This window comes from Amblyomma maculatum, chromosome 9, assembly GCF_055883805.1.
Source record: "Amblyomma maculatum isolate TAMU_Amacu chromosome 9, ASM5588380v1, whole genome shotgun sequence".
NCBI classification, from domain to species: domain Eukaryota; kingdom Metazoa; phylum Arthropoda; class Arachnida; order Ixodida; family Ixodidae; genus Amblyomma; species Amblyomma maculatum.
Genome location: NC_139352.1, coordinates 65,765,977 through 65,782,777, shown reverse-complemented (window position 1 = coordinate 65,782,777; position 16,801 = coordinate 65,765,977).

Genomic DNA, 16,801 nt, shown 5'->3' with positions numbered 1-16,801 from the left:
GCGTCGAGTTCAGCCCATCGCACTGCCGTTACATTAAGTACATCTCCGTAACATATATATACTTCATCCTACTTAGAGGTCTGCTGAGTTGACCACATCTTAGAGATGCGAGGATACCAATGCTAAACCAATGTACACAAACATTCGCTTTTTCTAGAACAGTCCGCGATTAGAATGGTTTGCGGGAGGATGTTGTCACCACGTTGCCCTCTTCGTTTGACGATGCTCTTCCTGAGCTTTTGTTTAACTACATGTTATATGAAGTTTTCCTATTCTTTTTTTTTTTATGTACTATTCTCTTTTACTGGTTTCTGTTGTATTTATGTGCACTTTTGGTGAGAACTCCTTTTCAACGTCTTATTTTTAATAATGACATATGGTGGGGTTATGTTTTCTTGTACACAAATGTACCACCTGTACGACTTTACAATGTTTCCCCCCTACACTAATGCGCCTGTTAGGGCGCTGTAGGTACCTGAATAAAGAATTATAAATAAGTGGGTTAAGTGGAGAAATATGGGAGAGGCCTTCGCCCTGCAGTGGGTATAATCAGGCTGATGATGATGATGATGAAATAAAAACAACGCTCAGAATTACGTCATAAGCAAACACTTCACATGAAGACAGTCACATAGTTGAGAACCAGCATGAGCAGAGATGATTAGGACTTTGGGACACCGTTTAATTGTGAGGCTACTGTGTGATAATATACGGTACTGTTATGCACATGTTGGCAGGAATAAGCTGCGTGCCAAACATTTGTTGCAGAGTTTTTTTTTTTTTTTTGTGGAAGCAACTAGTAGCACCGCCCTCGAAAATAGGCGAGCTGCACATTTAATGCTGTTTTATGGCAAAATAGGAATTTCCAAAGTTATTTTTATTAATATATTGTTACAAGTAGCGTATGCTACCGATTTACAGCCAAATTATGCTTCTTAATTTTTCCCTAGGCTCACTAGAAATTAGAATTTCTCATAGAAAACCGTTTAGGTATGTTTTGAAAGAATTTTGAGGCAACTGAAGAGTATTCTGAGATATCTTTATAAAGCATATTGGTAGAAATTGTTTAGCCCACCGATGGTTACCAAAATGTCTTCAGAAGTTTGTGCTGAGCGCAGAGTAATAATCAGCCTGACATAAAAAAAAAATAAGGGGGATGTTTTTATTATGAAACAAAAACTAGGAGCCTGTCGAAGAGAGATCTGCGATTTTGTAGATCGTTATGCTCGAAAACTGTTTCTAGGAAATGCCAACATTCCTGGTGGTCGAAATTTCTAGACCCCTATATCATGGCGCTGCTGATAGCCTCCGCCTTCCACACGGTCTCTTACGAATAGGAGAAACTTTGCTGTGTCACCTCTGGCAAGTGTTGCCTTCACCAACCATTGTTCTTTTGTTATCGGCGTGGATGATAACCTTGCATGTGACATCTGTGGCAGGGTGAAAACTATTTCGCATATTATTTGCGAGTGCCCTGAATACAGTGAAAAAATGCGGTCTCCAAGCCGTGCACTAGAGAATCTAGAAATACCACTGCTGCCGGAGGAAATGATCCTCGCACAGTGGTAGTGGCGATAATCTGCGGTGAAAGCCTGTCAGACACTCCTCCGCTTCCTAAGAGCGCCGAGCCTGCAAGATACGCGGTGACATTACAGTGTATAGCGGCTTCTATGGCATTTTTGCCTCCTTTTCTCCTTTTGCTTTATATCCCAATGCAGGGTAGCAAACTCACTTCTTCTGCAGGTTAGCCTTCCTTCCTGCCTTCCTTCCTCCTTCTTATTTTTCTCCTTGTCATAGCGTGAGTCGCTTTGGCACACGTAAATATTACTAAAGAAACCAAGGCATTTCTGTATGTTTAGAGCTGAGGTATAAAGCTGAGATATAAGGGGTGTTTAGAGCTGACATATAACGACGCACAAGCGGCGTAAACTGACAAATATGATATGCTGTTAAAATACGAGAGTACAATGTGTGCCACGCTTCCTTAGTGCTTGAAAGGATATCAGTGTATCGAGGACTACGAAATCGTTTCAACTAGACCAGTGGATATTTTAACTTCACCTGAAGGAAAGGAATAAGTTGACTAGGTTTCTTTCTTCCTACAAGTATACACGTAGGAGCAGTGATATAACTCACAATGCATTCTGCATTAGAACTCGTTGTGGGCATGCCTGGGATTGAGCACTCATCAGAACATCCAACTTGAATCTGCAAGAAAAATTGCAATTCCGCTCGCAAAGGGAAAAAAGTACATGCCACGTTCCCTCTTCAGTGCCAGGTTCCTCACAAAGTTTTAATGTTAACGCCACCCTTCCTGTATAATTGTTAACTGTATATTAATAATGTCAGTCAAAGTCAGTCGGAGAATAAAGTTCGCAGTGGTGCAGGTACTGCAGTGCTGTATCCTCATGACGTTTCTTCATTTGGTATTTGTAGCGGCTGGTGCCTGTTTTTGCTAATGCAGTCACTGTTGACTTATTGGCAATTATCCAATGGCTGCAACATATTCTTTAATTATTACTCACTAACAGGTCAAGCAGCATCATCAAGCAGGAAATGCGTTTATCTTTGATCTTACGCAAACTAATGTCAGCATTGCGATAATCTGAAGCTAAACAAGAGGGAGAATTTGACGCCAAACATTAGGGAGAACATAGTTGAAAAGGGACTTCGCTTAAGTCTGCGTAAGAATGGAAATGGCGAAAGCCACTTTACAGGACTGTTGTCACTAACTACATAGTCACTCTCATCTCTGCTATTCTACACATCATAATTATCACCATCGCTACTATCATCATTGTCAGTATAAACTCAATTCACTGCCAATTTCAGTCTCTACAGAAATTTCATGAATCGTGCCTGGAATACCAATGCCACCTGGTGGTTTCAGGTAGGGTACGATTGATAGTCTCTATCAAACACAAACACAAACCACCACACAAACACCTTCCTTCCTCGGACGCTATAGACTGGAGAAAAATACAAGCAAACACATTCCCTAATCTTCAAATTTTAAATAAGATAAGCCCAACAAAATACACGAGTTACTGTCCTTGGTGCGGTGCAAGCCCCAGACTCTTTCACATCTCTTGGGAATGCCAGGACAAACCTGACCCAACGTTAATAGTGCCATGCCCGACACACGAGCAGTGGGAGGCGGCCCTGACCAGCGACAACCTGGACCAGCAAACCTGGATTATCCAGCTAGTCCGCAAGTCAGCTGCTGCCAGCGGAGCCCTGGACTAGGGGCACCGACCACCAAGCTCCTTCGAATATTTACTGATTATATGCTCATTAAAAGTTTTTTCTCTCTCTCTCTATAATTTCTTCGTTTCTCAGGCAATACCTGAAATAATGGTATACCATTATGGTAATGTTTACGTTATTATTATGGAAATAGTGTACTACTATACAATACAGTAGAAGATTAGTGTAGTGCATTTTAAAAGGAATACACTGTGCCGTGCAAATGTGATGGGTGCGCATTTGTCGGGAATCTTTTGAAGCATACATCAGCTGCTTCAGCGGCGCCTACCAGCCGGTTTCTGTACGCTTTCGAAATGCTCTTGTTTGGGCAACGTACGCAGCATGTGTTACTCATTAAGTGCGAGTGTCTGCGTTGTAGAGGGCTCGAAAACTATTGTTTCTAGCAAAGTCGAAGCTCGAACCGAAAACCGAAGCTGAAGCCAGATATCCTAGAACTACATGGTGTAGTAACAGCGTGGCGAGAGCTCTGACCCCGTTGCCTTGGCTGCATAGCCACAAAAAGTTATTCGCTAGTATATCATCATTACCGTCATCGTCATGGTCATCGCTGCTATCATCATTATGTTGTGGCAAGAAATATCCGGGAACAATAACAGAACTGCAGGCAGACTTATGTAATTCGGCTTGGACACATGCGGAAGATGTTTTCGCAAGGATCACCTGTTACAAAGGGGAAGGTTCATATCGAAATTTAAATTATTATCCTCACAAACTATATAGTCATTTCCATCGGTACTATTATTATTATTATTATTATTACGCTAGACGAGGATTATTATGATTTGTTTCTGAAGAGCAAGGCGTTAGGTAGTTGTTTGCGCGCTCGGCTTGAGATCGGAGGCGTAGGGGTTCGAGTCCCGGTGAAGGCAGGCTTTTTTTCCCTCTTAACTGCAAATTCGTGCAGACATTTCTTCCGACGCGCTGGCAACACGTTTGGACGACAGTTTCTTCAATAACAACCACTAGCCTAGAAAGGTTTTCGTCTTAATGTTCTCAGACTGCTCATAATACTTCCATAATACTTCCGCTGCAAATGCATATTGTCGCTTGGTGTCGTGCTCCTCAAATTTACTCTTCAGTTTCCGCTGTTTAGGTATAGTAAATAAAATACACTAAACCTGTACAGCCATGATGCGGTAAGCGCGAACTGAGCCCATTGTGGACGAGCGCTTAGAGCGTGATCGTACGAATGCCTCGAAATCGTTCGTAGATACGCTAGCAGTTATAGCTGTAAATAAAAAAATGAGAGAGGATATTACTAACCGACTTGCTCTGCGTCCTTACATAAACGCATGGCGACATTTCTGAAATGGTAAACAGAAAACTTATGAGATAGATTATATGTTCTTAATATCTCAGAAAACATGCACGGTCTCTCATTTAGCGTATTCTGCCGATACATGCCTATTAACAGACTATCATTTAGAGATAGAAAGCTTTTTTGTTGCAGCATAACATATCGGCACCGAACGAAATTCCATGTTGTCGGGCGCCCGGTAAAATCTGTTTCGGAAATTTTCATTTCTGAAACGAATTAAAGCTGGCATTCATATGTTAAGCAGGTACTGTATTTTATACCAATGGCAATTTTTCAGATGACCATGATGACGGCGATGATGGGGATGTTAATTCTATCGGCTTAAAATTATAAATAAGAAAAAGTCGAAAATATTGCATTTGCAATTTCGGAAAACTGCAATTTCAGTTTAACAGAGAACATGAAATGATATATTTTAATGTCTGGTTAACCTTTCAATAAATTACAGGGAACCACTTCTGTTGAAGCAGCAGTGAAACGTATTGTACGGTTTGGAAGTTTGGAACAATATAAATCGCAGATACCTTCGAAAACATTATGCGCGACAAGCAGGGCATTTCATGCAATAAAAATGGCGAAATATGGAGCAGCAGAACAGCATAACTGCCACTGATACATTTTTTTTTAATTTCAATTTTAAACGATGGAGTTGTACTTAGTAACCAGAAATGTAGCGCAGCAAACATAATCATGTGAAATAAAACACAAAACAAGTGTCCAATACCAACTGTAATACGGAACTGAACGCGCACTTCCTCTTCACCACTCAGCTACACCATCCTCTTCTGCACCAGTTACAGTTGGTAGAGTGCGCCTGTGTTGTGGTTTCTATTCATGTGATTGTGTTTGTTGCGCCACATTTCTGGGTACTATGCAGCACCAACTCGCCCTTCAAGCTGTTATTTTGAGTTGTACTTAGTTTAATCCCAAAAATTTCTAGTTCAGAAGCTATTTTGAGGCGCATGCTTCCACTTGAGCAAACTATATTACCTAATGAAAGGGAATCATTCATGCAGTTATTCCTACAGCTTATGAACTTGCACAGCGGCGTTAACGTGTTCATTCATAAATGTTTCCGCTCCAAAACGTTGGCATAAGCCAGGCTCACTGCAGCGCGTTTGACACCTTAACATACGAGACCTTTGAACTCCCCATTCATATGTTGCGCTTTTCAATCACTTTATTGCGTCCTGAATGTCAGTATGCTGACGGCGTGGAAGTTTATAAATGCTGGAAACGTATATATTTCATTTGAACACATATAAGAAGCAGCCAGCTGTTCTTAGTTTAGTGGACAAATTCGGAATTGAAATGAGTATTTTAACGCGATAGCGTTAAAGAACCCGCTCACCGAAAATCTGGCTTCGGCGGCCGTCCGTCCGCATTGGCGTTGTGAGGGTAAATTTACGAGCACGGCGCTGACAGGCGGCAGCTGGCATGGCCGAGGACTAACTAGACTTAAGGTTTTCCGACATTACGTTTGGCAGCAGCCGCCAATATGGGCCTCTACTTTCACACGTCAGAAACAGCCTGCCAGTACCCTAGCATTCGCGTTAACCCTAGGCCACAAAGCGGCTTTCATACGGCTTGGTTAAAGCAATGCTTTATATGTGGGGTGGTAGCCTACGCTGTCGCGTCATGCCCTTAAAGGCGGAGCTTATGTGTTCCCCGTAATTTTGTATCGAGAGCAACATTCTGCTACCTGTGAAGCATTTCACTATGAAGCCGCCCTGAAATATCTGGAATACGCCGCGGAGAGGAGGAGCAGGTGCGAGGGGCGTGACATCAGAGTGCTCATAACTGCGCATGCGTAACTGCGTGTATAAACGGAGGCGAGACAAGACGGCCGCAGCGCAGTCGTTTCGCATGGAGGAGGAGACTGGGGCCTCTGCTCAGCGAAGGTATCGACCGAAGATGCACAACTCCTCAAATGTAATAGTTGTCGCCTGGCAATTGGCCATTCAACAGAAACAGAATAAATACCGAAAGGCCAAGCGAGTAGCAGAGACACCTGAACGTAGAAAACATCTCGCCAAGTGGAGAACACCAGTATGCAGACCATAACAGGCTGCTCATAGAAGCTCAGATGGAGCCTTCGGAAGGTAAAGAGGAACCGATGACAGTGACAGGAGAGAATGTAGAGGTCCGTCAAGGAACTCGGTTGCTGATGCAGTTACTTTGAACCTAATAAGAAAGTCGGAGTCTGCATCTACGTGAGACAGGGTGTCACTGCTGGCAGACATCTGCCTTCGATGGCAGTGAACAATGGAGAAGCCTGTTGTGTTAGATTTTCCGAGAGCGGCATTGGTCATACAGGGAATTTACGTGGCGTCGAAAACATCTTTCGAACATACGATTATTGTGGTGGCCACCTGTGTGCCAGCTTACGACACTGTTTCAGAGTTGTGCTTGACGGTGCGGGACTTCTACTGCGTGGAGGACTCTTTTAGTCATTACATATCGCAACGCATTGATCTCCCTTACAAAGTCGCTATCCAATTATGGAAAAGATTGTTTCTTACTCTCATTTGTTCCCCATATTTCTAAAGAAGGGAACGGTGTTCCAAATGAAATTACATCTATTACAGATATATTTAATTTTCGCAAATTTTTAGCTTGCACTGTATAAGTACTACCAGTTTTGTACTTGCTATAAAGTTAGTGCCTATTCAATAGCGAAGATTGTGTATATAGGATCTGTTATTTATGCACCCACATTTTACATTGTTTCCTCTGTATTTTTTTGCCCATTCCCCTTTGAAATGCCTGGACGACCCTGTGGGTAAAGTAAAATAAATAAATCAATATGAAACAGAAATTCGACTTTAGTTTGGTATCAAATCCCATTATCCCAACCACAGAGTGGGAGACTGACATTGATCTCACATATAAAGAGATTCTGTGGATTGAAAATTCTGCATATATTTAATCAAAACGGCCACGTGCTACTGTGTTGATCACCAAGCCGCCTTTCTTTCTGCCATAAAATAAAAAAGTTATGGGTGATGACCAATGCATCTTCTTTGATTATCAATATAAACTCAACAATAGGCTCGGCAGCTTGCCATAACTAGAGGAAAGTAGCTCGCAATACATATATCCTAGCGTAGCCGAGCTTAGCTACTGCCAATGTGTTTAATCTCCTTTATGTGTCGAGCCGGCTGGGATTGAACATTAGTAGTTGCAAGGTACCATTCTCTGGCCTTCCTTAAAAAATACAATATTACAAATAAAAAGTTTGAGCTTTTATTTATGATACTTGACACGCCTGTTCCCGCTAGGTCTTTGTGCACACTACTGAAGAAAATATAGCTTTCCTCTAAAATAGCATCACTTCGACAGAACTTGCCCATTCCTAGGCGCAGGCCTGACTTGCTTGACACATGAAAAGATTTTACATTAGCAAATGATTAAGGGGCCTTTCCTAGCACATATTTGCTTGCAAGAAGGACGAAACACTACATTATTTTGCACACCCTTGGCCTAAGCTCTATTGGAAGAGCTGTGGTTTATAAGCAACTCCTGATGCCTAAATTAAGCTTTTAAGTACCGAATGTCTAGCTGATTGCACTGAAACACCCTTTAAGTATTACTGAATTTTGATTTCCATTAGCCAGAAGTATAGACGACACGAGAATTAAGAAGCAGTATAATGTATGCTAGTGTTCCATCAGGAAGTTTGCTGGCGTGAATATTGTTCTAGAGTATTTCTGACTTTGTTTAATTATGCTATTTAATACCACTCGCATGTGGATGGAAGTTGACTTTTTTTTTCCAAACGGGCTCATTTTACTAATAATTATTCATATCTGTACCTGAAAGAATTGTGTCCTGATAGTAGGCATTTATGAAATTAATAATAATCATTTAATGGCGTGTTAATATTAACACAGAAATACTGAATGCTTATTTAAAACTGAAAAATGTTGGCAATGGCATTTTCTTAGGTCTCAGCCATAATTTGCAATTTTTCGATATTTTCCAATTCCAGAAGATGATTAGAGAAAGAGGGAGGGAGAGAACAGAATAGAAAGGCAGGGAGGTTAACTCTAGGCGATGCCCAGTAATCTACCCTACACGTAAGGAGGGGAACAAAGGGAGAAAAAGGAAATAAAGAGAGGAAAGAAGATTATTTAACAATTTTAGGAAGGATCCTTCTAGTTGTCGGTATTCTTCAATGACTGAAAAAAAAAAAAAAAAAGATGCATTCAATTCTACAACACTGAACCGGTGGCTTAGCTAGAGCATCCGCCTCACATTTGGGAGGTACAAAGTTCGGTCCCTGGTGCTCCGAGTAACCCCGGTTTTCCAACGAGTACATTTCCCCCGGTGTGGTGCTCGGTACTTCTGGAGTGAATGCTTGGAAAAAGGGTCTATAGGGCCAAACCTTTCCGCTTACGGCCCAGTGATTAGTTCTGCTGTTAGGCAACCTCAAACCCCTTCACTTTTTAGAAGCTCAAGTTAGGCCGAGATCCTTTTCATAGAGAATTTCACCCCACAATTGCAGAGCAGCAGCCTCAGAAAACTTTGTCCACAGTGGATAACAGGTGTTTACTCCGCAGCACCAGGTATCGGACCTAGTATGAGAAGCAAATGCTCTACGATAAGCCCAGTGTCTAGGTAAAAAAATGATGCATTTTTTCCCCGTTATCATCCTGCAGAGGGCCATGCTTTGTAGCAATATTCTTTGGATGATCTATTGAGGCTTGTCATTGCGAAGTGCGAAGACAGATGTGGTCGAGTATGATTGCTAAAACAATATCCACTTTAAAAAAGGACTTTTTTTCGATTCTGTGGCGATTGCAATACGCGGTTTCGCAAAGGTGCTAAAGCGAAATTTCCTTTTCCGATACACGATTTCCCCACCAAAAAACTACTCCTTCAGCTTCAATACTGACATTTATTGTTTCGTGCAGACATGCTTGCAGATGCCATATAAATATTTTCACCGAAAACAAAAGCTGTCCAATTACAAGCACCGAAAAAATTTTCATAGGGATGGTTCTAGCTATCTGTGTGCCTTTTTGTCTATTGAGAAATCGGCTCTCTGGTGCCAGTCGAACTGATTCCTGTGGTTTTTAACTAAGAATGTTGTTAACAGTGACATAAATTGAAGCAAAATCTGTATTAATTTGGTGGGACTATTTAATTTCAGATGCAGCGACGGCGCAGAGATAGAGCACCCTCAGTGCGTGTGAAAGTACGGCGTTTCAAATCCAATTCTCGCTACAATTTTGCAGTGGAGGAAATAAGCAGCCTGTCTCTGCAAATGAGGCATGTAAATGGGAAGGAGGGGGCGGGGGGACGTATTCTGGCGGTAAGAACTCAAGGCTGCACGCACAGTCACAGGGGGTGCGGGCTTTCACAATCAGTGTGTAATAAGATATCGTCTTTAAGCTGCAGCTGGTTGTTAACAGTGCTATCAACTTAGCGGTTTTCCTATTAAATTTAGCAGTTTGTGAAACTGTTTCATGTGAGGAATATTGTATTGCGGGACATGAAATTTTGAGCGGTTTTGATGTTTGTTGCCTTTATTCCTGGCTGCTTTCGGTAGTCTTATATGAAGTGCTGAAGTGCTTGACTTTTGTTCTATACTGTTATTTCTGTGCTCCGTTTTGAGTTGGATGTTTGTTTTTGTTTTTTTACCGTCTGGGTACGTGGCTTCTGTGTGACTGTGTATGTTAATGGCGCATGAAGTCCTGAGATGATCAGGTGGCGAATCCTGGGACATGCGATATATGCATTGAATTCATTGATGGGGCAATTATAAGCGATAGCTTACACAGCTCGTTCGATCAAAAAGCAGCTGGCGTAGTAGTAGTAGTAGCGATAGCATTAGTAGTAGTAGTAGTCGGCCCCACGTGTCGGAAATAAGTAGGGTCTGTATAAAAAATCGTGTCGCTGTAATTTGTGGTTCTAGTGATTGATGATTGACTGATGTGTGATAGGCGATGATGAGTTGATTAAATCATTGCAATTATTTGAGTTTATGAAATAAGCGATATTGTAGCGCAAAATAGACCAGACACACGAGAAGACCGAACAACACGAGCGCTAACTTCCAACAAAATATTTTTTCCAAACATGCAGCACATTTATACGCCAAAGACAAGATATCACATGCGCTAACAGTATCGTCGCCGCAGAAAAGACTGTTCCTTATCACAAACAAATCGACGGAGTACTAACACACGTCTCTCCGGAAGCATTTATCCTCTCCGCTTCAATTATTACACGTGTAGTCATATTAAAACTTCTTGCTAGTACAGCAGGTTGTTCAAAGTATGGCTTGCAAGTTCTCGATTTACAAGAAAGAATGTGATCCACAAGTGAACTTCCCTTTCCGTTCATTTCGTTACGTATGTGCTCCATTATTCGCTCATTTAGGCATCGTCCTGTCTGTCCGATGTAGTGGCCACCGCATGATAAAGGTATCTGATACACGACTCCTTCAATGCAACGTACGAAAGGCTTCTGATGACGAGTCGTGCAAGCACGTGCTCCGTTATTGTTTGTTTTGCCAATCTTGCACAAAGAAGCGAGTTTTTTCGGAGCAGAAAATACGATGAGTGCGTTTGCCCTTCGTCCAATTCTCTTTAGATTATGGGAAATTCTGTGCATATACGGCATTACAACAAAACGTTTTCTTCCATCGAGCAACGTAGGCTGGTGTTCATCATTGAATTTTCTCAGAAGCTTCTCGGCAACAGATACTTACGTTACTACGTGACTCCCCATACGCTTCCTACTCCCCGCCATTCTTTCATGTATATGGAGATTATTCACAACACTAGCTTGGCGTGAATTAGTGGGTATACCCCCTTTTGCACTATCTGCAAGGCAGCTCAGTACGCAATAAGTGATGGAAATACTTCATTACGTGAGCTTTTGGACGTGAGGACTTGGACAGCTGCAAAAGAGAGAAAAAAGTCGGAGTTTTTGACAATTGTTTTTTTTTCACCATAGCTAGAACTACTTATTGGCATTTGTTTTTCTCTTTATGATCATCCCTAAACGAAGTCTGAAACGTGTGAAATATTGGTGTCGTGATATTTTAAAAACAGTTTCTCTTTAAGCCATAACTGTCGGCCCGTGCTTCCGGCCTAAATTTGAGCTAGCTATACAAAGGTCGTACAAACACAAATAAAAAATGGCTTGTTGCGACAGAAGCGCGAACACACATAGTAAAACAACAAAAACAAACTTCCAACTCAAAACTAACACAGAAACAACAGCATATAAAACTAGCAGGAAATCTTGTGCCTCATAGAACAAACGTTTTACCGTATGCTTAGCTCAGGACTTGGAGAAACAAATACAGTCTACAAATTGGCCATATTTCCATCGTAAGGAAGAAAACCGTACAAACAACAGGACAGAGGAAAATCGACAATGCATGGCAGTAGTGACAACATATTTGTATGCAGGGCATTCCATTCAGCGATAGTTGTGCACTACACCAAACCACTGACAATTTTTCTTTAATGACTGGAAAGCATAGCGTGAGGAAGAAAAGGATAAAAATACATTAGTTATAATGTGATTTGAGATTTATAGATAGAGAGTGAGATAATGTTTCTTTCCTTCCCATCATTGGCATCACAAATTGTTTGCAATATAGCTATGATCACGTGACTTGACCGCCATTTTGAATCTGAAAGTGACGAAGGCGCGGATGAGGAACCGAAAAATGTAAATAGCAAGAGATAACGCTGTTACAAAATGGAGGTACATTTGCTTAATCCTACTTTATCCTCGAAAAGGAGTTCCAGCATCGGCTGAATAATATGGGCTTTACGTTTTTACACATTAAGAGAAAACAAATTGAAGAAAAGCTGTTTAGTATTGATGATTGGCGCAGTTTTAATACAGTTGTGAAAATGATGTTTCTTGAGTAAAACCGGCTATTTCTTTACACTGTGTTGAAATTTGATTCAATCTGGATAGAACTGTACGTGGTTCTAACTATTTATATCAATCATAATGGCTCTACCATCCAGAAAAAGGTCAACAACTGTGTGTATATTTAGAATTCTCATTTTCAAAAAAGAATATAAAAACAAACAAAAAACAGAACATAAATAGCTCGATGAATTAAGGCATACTGTATACTTTCACGCTCGCCGATATCCTTTAATGGCCCGAAAAAGCTGTTTACTGAAACTAGACAAAGCGCACAAGCTGTAAGTATCCTATCACTGAAAAACATTTTTCATTAGCACAGACCTTATCGCCGATCGAAAATGATGCTCCTCCTTTCCTACCTCAACTAAGCGCACGCAAGCGCGCACGAAAAAAAGAGAAAACCAAATCGTGACGGCGCCGCACCACGCACGTCGCACTCAGCTAGCCCCGATGACGTCACTGAGGAGGTAGCGCGCAAGGAGGTGTTGCCATAATCAATTGCGAGCGCTCGCCAGAAGCACTTTTCAAAATTAGTCGTATATTATAGGTTCAACGAAAAGCTTTTACCGAAAATATTACCGAAAGTAGCATTTCAAGGGCAATTTAATAGCCAGACCCTGTATCCGCTACAAAAAAATCAGCTCTATAAATCAGTAAAAATGCATTCGATTAAGCAAAGAAAAGAAATGTAGCGGAAACGTACTTCGCTACTCGTGTAACTGCGACTTCTGTAAGTAACATGCTCATAATTACCGATATACACTGCAGTATAACGTTCTACGGCATGTTTCTAAGGCAACACCGCATTCACTAGAAGCGCTTTTGTACCGCTTTCAAGCATCGAACTCGTGGCTGAGTGGTAGCGTCTCCGTCTCACAATCCGGAGACCCTGGTTCGATTCCCACCCAGCCTATCTTGGATGTTGCTTTTTATTTATGAAGTGCATGTTTATTTATGAAGTGCATGCCGGGATTCATCGCTCACTGCACGCCGACGACACCGGCTTTTCTGCGACACGAGCTCCTTAACGCTACCGCGTTAAAAACATACGGAGGGCGCTTAAGATTGGTTGCGTGCTGGAAGGCGAAAGCATAAATGTCTCAGCCTGGGTTGGCTCGGTGGTGGACACCCGGCTACTAAAACGGAGTTGCTAGTTCGAGCCCGACTGCAGCGGCTCCATTTCGATGGACGGGAAACGCGAAGGCTTCCGTGTGGTGTGCGATGTCAATGCACGTAAAGATCTCTAGGTGGCCAAAATTATTCATGAGCCTTCCACTACGCCACCATATTTAAGAACGTAAGGTCTTATTTTTCACTTTTTGCGATTTGTGTTGGTTTCTCCGCGGCTCGAAATTTCTCAAAGTTCGAAGGCGTGTTCGTAATGGTGGTGGGCTAGCTTAGCAATCCAAAATGGCGGCCACGCTAAGGTCCAAGGTTCGGACAGGTGCTAAATGATTCGTTGGGTTAACGCACAAAACTGCTATTCGAATCGAGCTTTAAAATGTGTGGCGCAGTCGTACCGACGACCTCTTGTCATAACAACCGTACCGGGGGTGTAACTTCAGCGGCCATGGCAATCATTTGTTAAATTGGTTTCGAGGAAAGGAAAGGCGCGTGTATCTTTCACTCTTCTCGGTGGACAGCAAGAGAAAGGAAGGAGTTGGGAGAAAATGAAGAGAGAAAGAAGTGCCGGTAGTGTGGAGCTCAGGAAAAAATTGGCTGTGGCAAAGCTCAGCTAGGCCACAATATCAGCGACAGCATGTGCGCCTTGCACTGGGCTGCCTACTCCTCTCCAATCCAATCTAAATCCACTGGATCCAATGTAATTCAATTCAATCCAGTCTAACTTAATCCAACCCAAACTAGTTCACTCTAATCAAACCAAGTCCAATCAAGTACAGTTCATTCCAGTGAAATACAATCCAACCAATCCTGTCCAATTCAATCCAAACCAGTCCAATCCAAATCAGTTTGGCTTGGTTTGCTAAAACTTTATTTCCCACAGTAGGGGTCCTGGAGGACACTCTGCTAGGCGCCAGATGTAGAGGGCAGCTACCACGTCGGCACAGAGAGCCCGAAGCTCTCCGCCGCCGCGCAGGCCTCCTGGACAGCCCGAAGCCGATCATCTAGTGAAGCACTTTTAACACTTTGTCCAAACGTTCCTTGTTTTTGGCGTAGGCATCGCTCGATGCACAACCACACAGCATATGGTTTAAGTCTACACGGTCACCAATTCCAATCCAATACCAATACCAGTCCGACCGAGTCCAATTCAAGCCAGTACACTGTAATCTAGTCCAACACTGAGTACACTCTCGCCCGAAATGCGCCGCTGACTAGCCTATCATCATCACTACTATCATCCTCACGCTAGAGAAGGAGAATTAAGATGCGCTACTCACTACGTCTAGCTATGGTATTGTTACATTAAAGACGAGACATCTTCCGCTTTTTCTGATCCGCTTCTTGACTGCCAGGTGGCGAGGCGAGCGCGCGGCGTCTGGAAGATTGGTGGCTTCCAAATTCTTGTTTTTTTTTTTTTTTTTTTTTTTTTTTTTTTAGCGTTTCAAAGTGACTGAGGCTATCCGACGTAGTAGAGGACTCCAGAGTCTCACATAGGCTAGGTCGCTTTGAGCCGCTTAAACCTATCTTATCAACCTAACCCAAACATATTCCCACGTGTTGGTGAAAGTGCTAAAGGTAATAAATGAGCGCACTGGTATTCCACTGAAATTGGCTTTTTATTGGAATATTTTGCATTTAAATATCAACGGCGGCCATAGCACCCATAGCACCAAGTATGCTCGTCGATCACCAAACTACCTATCCTCCTTTATTCGGCAGCGCTCAATTTGAAGTCGGCGAAGAAACAGCTTGATAAACCAGCGAAAGGAAGCTAGAACGGTCTGCAACAATACGGAAGCAGTTGCGCTTGACTGCAATCATTCAGATAAATCTCGGGGAACCTTGCGCTACAAAGAATGTTTTAAAGCCATGTGTCGGTGGCTTTTAGCGCGTAGGGAGATCACAAGGTCGTTCTGTGCACTGCAAGCAAAGTATTAATGTCTCATGAGGCGGTTGTTCAAAGCAACAAAATATATATTTCAGTGCCTTTTGGCAATACAGATATACATGCATGCATCCGCGTAAGGTGCGATGCAGTTACGCTGCACTACTGATGCGACTATAGATGCATGGAACGCTTTAGAAGTGTGAGGTAGCAAAAACAAATAGGTAAACGAATGAAGTGACAATGCGGCGCAATTCACTGCTCAAATAAAATGTGAGAGAGGCTATAAGGAAGTGCGCAGCGTGTTTTTCCAAGCTTTAATATGAATGGTTCACGTACACACTGTCTTAGCAGAGACCGAACGAAACGGAAGACCGTGGCGCTACGATTGAAGGTATGGAGCGAGAAAGATTTATATTTTTTCCTCAGCGCGTTTGCTCCTGTTAGGAGATTGGAATTTGAAGCCGGACAACTGATCTGTTACAGTTTCAGTTTCCCATCCTTCGCAATGTGCATGGCTCTATTACTACGTAGAGACGACCGCGAGCAGCCATATCGCCATTCTTCCAGGTTATTTCCAATCTCTAAACTTGGCGGGGGGCTCTTTTATTCCTTACGGCACTAATTATGATCCTTTGCAAGGAACGCTTTCAAGGTTTCTCAGTTTTGAAACAAGCAGGCAAAATAATACATAGTAAGTTATTCCAGGCTGAATGTTAAGCTGTGCAATTTGTGTCAGATCGTTATAAGCTACGTTGTGGTCTCAGTTTCCTTTAGGATGCTAACCACACCTCATTTGACTTAAGGGAGGAATGATCGCTATCTAAACAATTGAGTCCATCTTACGGATTTTGAAAGCAGCTGATGCCTGCAAAACAAGTGAATTGATATGCATACGTGTCAGAACTACGCCGGCTAATATGTAAATTGCCTACAATTTCAACGCCGCTTTCAGCGTTCATTTCAGATACGCTTAAAATGGTTGAAATGAGCTCATCGCAAGGGAACCAATATATTGGTCGTCCCTGGTAAGTGTAGTGAAGTCTTCGGCAAAGGGGTGTGTCGTTACCCCCTGAACCTAAATGACATCTTTTCAGAGTCGCCTGTCCTAGTCTCAGGTATTTTAAGGTAATGGAAAAAAATACCCTGGTCTTGGCATTGTGAGTGAAAACATTATGGGGACACTAAGCTCCACCTCTAAGGACATGACGCGATAGCGTAGGCTACCAGTCCACATATAAAGTCCCACTTTAACCAAGCTATATGAACGTGCGTGCGTGTCGTAGGGGCAACAAGAATGC